The following is a 6,869-nucleotide window of genomic DNA, read 5'->3' on the forward strand; positions in this document are numbered from 1 at the left end:
CAATCTAACTCCAAAGTGTTTTCTCCACACCAAAAAGAATCCCCATATCTTAGCAGTTGCTCCTCATTTCTTCCTTCCCCTAGTCACTGGAAACCACAATTTCACTTTCTGTTTCTGTCAAATTGCTGATTCTGGACAGTTCATGTAAAAGGAATTATATAATATGTGACCTTTTGTGTCTGCTTCTTCTGTTTGGCTAAATATTTTCAAGGTTCACACTGTAACATGTGCCAATACTTTGTTACTTTTTAAGCTGAAAAATACCACATTTTGTGTATCAGTTTGTCATTTGGCTACACAAATGTGTGTGGGGGTATTGCATAAAACTTCCATGCCCTCTTCAGCACTCTACCTCCCAGCTCCTCAGTATGTGCACCAGCTCAGAAGCTCTCTGAACCTCATTGTAGGGGTCTGTATGCACTACACAGACATGATTGATTAAATCACTGGCCTTTGGTGATTGAACTCATCTGCAGAGGCTCTGTCCTTGCCTGAGGAGATCATGGCTTGGTCTTCCTATGACTGGTCCCTAATCTGAAGCTATCTAGGAGCTCCAGTAGGACTCATTTCTTTAACACACAAAGACACTCATCACTCAGAAGATTCCAATGGAATCTGTGCCTGATAGGAAGGGGGTGGGGAGCAAAGTCCAAATATATTTCTCACTATACCACAATATCATATAGAAATATTTGATATTTGAACCTTGCAAATACAGTAGATACAGCATTTCTAAATTTAAAAAAATATGCAGCTGAATCGTTCCCTTTATTTTGTCTAGTATCTTAATGTACCATCATGTCTGAACCCCTTGTACAACATCTTCCATCTCTCTTCCCACTGGGAAGATAACACCCATAAAAAAATCTAAGAAGCCCCTCATAGGCTATGATTCCCTTGTACCCACAACTTATCACCAAGGCAATGTCTGTCCCAAGTTGCATAATGACTAATTGACTGCATCCTTGACTAATTTCAAGATATCACTAGCTATCTTTGACTGCCATTTAAGAAAGAGCAAGTTTCCTCTACCTGGGGCTAAAAATAATGCTAGATCACCTGTCTCTTAATGTTCCAACATATTGACTGACGACAAACATGGTCAGACATAAGAAGATGGCAAAAATGCCATGCCATGTGATGGCTACAAAAAATTAAAATGTGGCAATTGCTGCCCCCAAACTCCACCTGAGGCAACTGCTGCTAAAAGGCTATGAAGAAGATTCTGGAGACAACAGGACTGTCAATAAAAAATTCAAATACATAAGCCAAAAAAAGTCAAAATAAAATGGTGGTCAAACTAGACAAGAGCAAGAAATAGAACTGGAAAAGAAGTCTAGAGTCATTTAGGAAGCAATTATCTGATAACACAAAACTCAGAGTCTTGTACATATTAAATGTGGGATGACTGATAAGGTTTGGCAGATTATATTTGCCAAAGGTTACTTGTATTTCAAAAAGGAATTAGCTTCTACAACAATGGAATGATTTAATTTACTCAACAAATATTTGCTGAGCACCTACTCTGGGGATATGATGGTGAGCAAAAAGGAACCTTTCCTGGGGTCATAGAGTTTAGGACCTAGAAGTAAAGCCACATATTAATCAAACAACACTAGAATATGTGCAGTTGCAAACTGAGTTAAATAAGTGCTCCAAAAAGAAGTACAATATTTCCATGAGAGTTCCTATCAAAGAATATGATCAAGGAAGTATCCTCAAAGAAATAAGCATTAAACTGGATAAGTTTGGTTGAATGGTCTGAGATTTAAACAGGATTTTTAACAGAGGGTTGCTATGTTAATTTCCTAGGGCTGACACACCAAAGTATCACAAACTAGGTGGCTTCAACAACAGAAACTTACTGTCTCACAATTCTGAATGCTCGAAGTCCAAAATCAAGGCGACAGTAAGATTGGTTTCTTCAGAGAGTGATGAGGGACAATCTGTTCCACGTCTTCCCCCAGATTCCGGTTCTTTGCTGGCAATTATCTATGTTTCTTGGCTTGTAGATCTCTGCCTTCATCTTCACATAGTACTCTCTTTGTGGGTGCATTTGTATGTAAATTTTCCCTTTTTACAAGGACACCACTGGTATTACTGAATTAGTCATCTTTAATTGTATCTGCAATAATCCTATTTCCAAAGAAGGTCACATTTTGAGATACTTGAGGCTAAGGCTTCAACATATGTATATGTATTCAACATATGTTCTTCAACATATGTATTCAACATATGTACAAATGATTTAATCCATAACAGTTGGAGAAGAGAAAATGGGAAGTAATGAAGGGCTTACGTTTACCTCCTGACTTTCTCATAGGGTTGCATTTATATCAAGAAGGATTCAAAAACTTACCTAAGAAGAAATTGAGGCTATAGGGCATTGGTTAATTATGTAGAAGTACCAGGAAACACAGTGCAAAGTTTGGGAGGTGGAAGAAGTCTGGGTTAAGGACAAAGAAGTATAAAGCATTATGGGAATGAAGGGGAGGCGGAGGAAACTGATCACGAATACTTGCTTATAGTGAAGTCTCTGACTCAGGAAAACAGGCGTGAGAATCAGGGTGGCTTTAATCGCAGTTGTCTTTTTGAGAGTGGTCAAAAGACCTAGACTATCCAGTCTACAGCAATGTGAGCCCTAGTGGGCATAGTCTATGCTCTCCTGGACAGAACTAGAATCAAATGCTGGCTCCACCATTCACTAAATGTGTGTTGTTTGCCCAGTTAAAGCACAACTCAAAGCCTCAGCTTCCAAGTTTGTAAAATGGGTAGAGTAATAGCAGTTAGTTGAGGAAACTTGTACAGTCAATCTCTATCACTCACTATGGAAGGCCTGGAGGATTCCCATGCCTTCAGCAAATTGTGTGATCCCTCAGATTCTCTATTTTCTGATTTTAAAGATGAAATAGCAGTGCCTTATAGGGAGCTGCAACAATTCATTGAGCTATATTATTTACAAAACTGGTCGGAAACACAGAAAGTAATGCTAATTGTCTTTGGTGACATTGAACCAGGATTGTGTCCTGTAACTGTGTCTGAATGCACCGTAAGTGGGTTCACGAAGAAGACAGCCCCGGCTCTGCATGAGGAAAGAAGCCCCGCTCTCTTCACCTTTTCTCTTTAATACCAGTCTGAGTTAATCTCGTGTGCCAATCCATCTTCTTGTATCCACCTGGTCCTATTAAGAGATCATTTCTGTTAGTGTCCTCGCCCAAATTTGTGGGGGAGAAATCTTGTCCAGTATTCTTTTTTATGATGTCCACAAAAGTCAAATCCTTATTTTCTTTGGCTTATTCTAAAAATTCATATCAAATTAGTGCTCCAATTTTATTCACCGGAGAGTCCGGATGTCTTAGGCCAGTCTTGCAAGAGCTTTGGCTTTGGGGCTCATCTTTGAAAAATCTAGCCCTGGTCCTGTGTACTCCCTCCGCCCAGGGCCTAGGGAAAAAGGCAATGAATTAGGCAGTGTAGTAAGTTGAATAGTATCTCCCAAAACGATATGTCCAAAGTCCAAACCCTTAGTACCTATTAATGTACACTTATTTTAAAATAGAGCCTTTGCAGATGTAATTAAATTAAGGATCTCAGCATGAGATTATTGTGGATTTAGAGTGAGCCTTAATTCCAATGACCGCTGTACTTACAAGAGAAAGGAGAGGGAGATTTGACAACACCGAGAGACCCGAAGGAGAATGCCATACGAAGCGGAGCCAGAGACTGCAGGGAGGCCTCTACAAGCCAAGGAATGCCGGGGAGTCTCACAAACTCCAGAAGCTAAGAGGGAGACCATGAAACAGATTCTCACTCATGCTTGTTACTTGAACGTTATTGCTGAAGTCAGGTTTGTGAGATCTGGGAGGAGGTGCAGGAAGCCCTGCCTGCTGCCCTGGGGTAAGCGGGGACCAAGGATCCACAGCCAGTTTCCGTCCCTGGACCGGACTGAGGATGCCACTGGCCCACACCGGCTCTCCCGGCCCGAGGGCTCCTAGCTGACCCCCTGAAGCTGAATTTTTTTCAATTCAGGATCAGATCAGCAGTGCCTCTTTAAATCTGCTACGGGTGGTTGGCTCCGAAGTTTCGTCCGTTATCAAAAGGGAAAGGCCCTCGCAGCTTCTTTTTCTTTCACCTTCCTGGTCTCTTTTTTTCTTCTTCTACTTTTTTAAAAAACCAGAAACTGCGCCCTCCCTCCCGCCTCCAAGCCCGGTTTCCCAGTCTGCACTTTCAAGACCCGTGCCCTGTTGCGCAAGTCACTTACCCGCCCCTCCCCGGAGCCGCCCGCCCCGGCGAGCGCGCGCTCCGCAGCCGCGCGGCGCGGGCCCTGCGAGCACGTGCCCGAGCGCAGGCCAGGGAAACGCGCCCTGCCCCGCGGCAGACCTCGGGGACCTTGCCCCCGCACTAGCGGGTCCCCCGGCCTCCCCTACACCAGCTGAGCCTTCAAGCAAGGGGGAGGGGAGTGACTGCGTCTGAAGAACCTTCGAAACGGAAGAAGGGGTGGGGTGTGAGTGTGTGTGCAGTTGAGGGAAGGCGGCAGTTACTGCGGTGGAGAGGGGACGGAGAAGGATGAGGGACAGCGCGGAAATTTTGAGGGCGATAGCTGAGTGTTGGAGGTAGAGAGGTTTAGAGAAATGGTGGGGACAGATACCCAGAGAGCGGGAAGGCAGCGCGGAGGGCACTGAGTCGTAATCACAGGGGACGTCTGAGAAAGAAAGTTGGAATATCAGAGGCATTTTGTCATTCTGAGCCAAAACAAAACAAAAAATAGAAGTGACATCAGTGAAAACAGAATAGGAAGCTCCAAGGGCCCATCCCTACACAGAAACACCAAAAAGTAACTGTGACAATCGACACTGGGAGGATTCTGAAGACAGTCAAAGGTTTATAGCAACCAAACGAACGTTAGACCAAGGACAAGATGACTTAACCACAACACAACGGAAATATTAATAGCTACCTTAAGGGGGGAAAGGGCTATACGAGAAAACTATGCAACTATGTTAAATGGACACATTCCTGGAAACCAGACTACCAAAACTGACTCAAGAGGGGAAAAATAATCTGAAGACATAAGCAAAGAATTAAATCAGTACTCAAAAACCCGGTGACAAAGAAAAACCCAGGACCAGGTAGCTTCCCTAGTGAATTGTACCAAAGGTTTAATGAATAATTAACGTCAGTTCTTTTCAAACTCTTCCAAGAAAAAAAAAAAAAAAAAGAGCAGTGAGACCAAATCATTCAATGTGGCCAACATTGCCCGATGTGGAAACCAGACCAAGATATGACAAGAAAAGAGTATGACAGACCCAATCTTTTGTGAATACAGATGCAAAAGTTCCTCAACAAAATATTTGCAGACTCAATCCACTGAATGTTAAAAGGATTACACACCATGACAAAGTAAGATTTATCCCAGGAGTGCCAGGGATTCCACATATGAAAATCTATCAGTATAAAACACCATTTTAATAAAATGAAGAAAAAATATGATCATCTTAATTGCAGTAAAATAATTTCACAAACTCCAATGCTTTTTCATGATAAAAATATTCAACAAACTAGGAATTGAAGAGAACTTCTTCAATCTGATTAAGGGCATTTATGAAAAAAACTACAGCTAATATATTCAATGGTTAAAGACTTAATGTTATCTCCCACTGAGATCAGGAATAAGGCAAGAAAGTCTGCTTCCACTTTCATTCAAAATCCTATAAGCAGCACTGTCCTGAAAGTTCTAGCTAGACAGCTAGGCAAGAAAAACAGAATAAGAGGCATATAAATTGAAAAGAAACAAGTAAAACGTCCACTGCCCCACTTTGCAGATGCAAACAAATTCAGTGAGGCTGCAGGATAAAGGATCAACACAAAAATCAGTCGTATTTCCATACATTAGCAATGAACAATCCAAAAAAGAAGTTAAGAAAATAATTTAATGTTTTTATTGATTGAATTGAGAGAAAGGGGAGAATGGGGGAGAGAGAAAGAGAAACAACATTGATTTGTTGTTCTACTTATTTATGCGCTCATTGGTTAATTCTTGTTTGTGCCCTGACGGGGTAATAAGGATGGAACTGAAAACCTCGCTGTGTGGGGTCGATGCTCTAACCAACTTTGCTGTTCAGCCAAGGCCTCAATTGAGTTTCAATAGCATCAAAAAGAATAAAATACTTAGGAATTCATTTAACCAAGTAGTTGTGATACTTGTACACTGAAAATGACAAAACATTTCTGGAATTAAAGAAGACAAAAATGAGTGGAATGACATTCTGTGTTCGTGGTTTGGAAGACTTGATGTCATCCAGACGGCAACAGTTCCCAGAGTGATCTACACATCTAGTGCAATCTCTGTGAAAAGCTCAGTGGCCCCTTTTCTTTTGCTGAAGTGGGAAAAACTGATTCTAAAATCTATGTGGCATTACCAGGGACCCCAGGTACAACTTTGAAACAAATAAAAATAATTTTGAAAAAGAAAAAGAAAGTTGGAGTATTCACCCTTTCCAATTTCAAACCATACGACATAGCTACACTAATCAAACTGTTCACTTAACATAAAGACATATAGTCTGGACATTTCATATAAGTGGAATTACATGAAATTCTGGACATTTGATATCAGTAGAATCATGTCCAGAATAGGTAAATCCATGGAGACAATAGGAGATTAGTGGTAGCCAGAGCCTGGGGGTGCGGAGGACTTGAGGATGGGTAATGAGTATGGGGGTCTCCTTTGGAGGTGATGAAAGTGTTTTGAAACTAGATAAATGGTGAATATTACGAGTGTTCTAAACGCTACTGAATTACTTTAAAATTGTTAATCTGATATTATGTGAATTGCACCTCAATAAACAATAAATAACTGGGGGCACGCCCAG

Source organism: Desmodus rotundus, chromosome 1 (genome assembly GCF_022682495.2).
Source record: "Desmodus rotundus isolate HL8 chromosome 1, HLdesRot8A.1, whole genome shotgun sequence".
Classification (NCBI taxonomy): domain Eukaryota; kingdom Metazoa; phylum Chordata; class Mammalia; order Chiroptera; family Phyllostomidae; genus Desmodus; species Desmodus rotundus.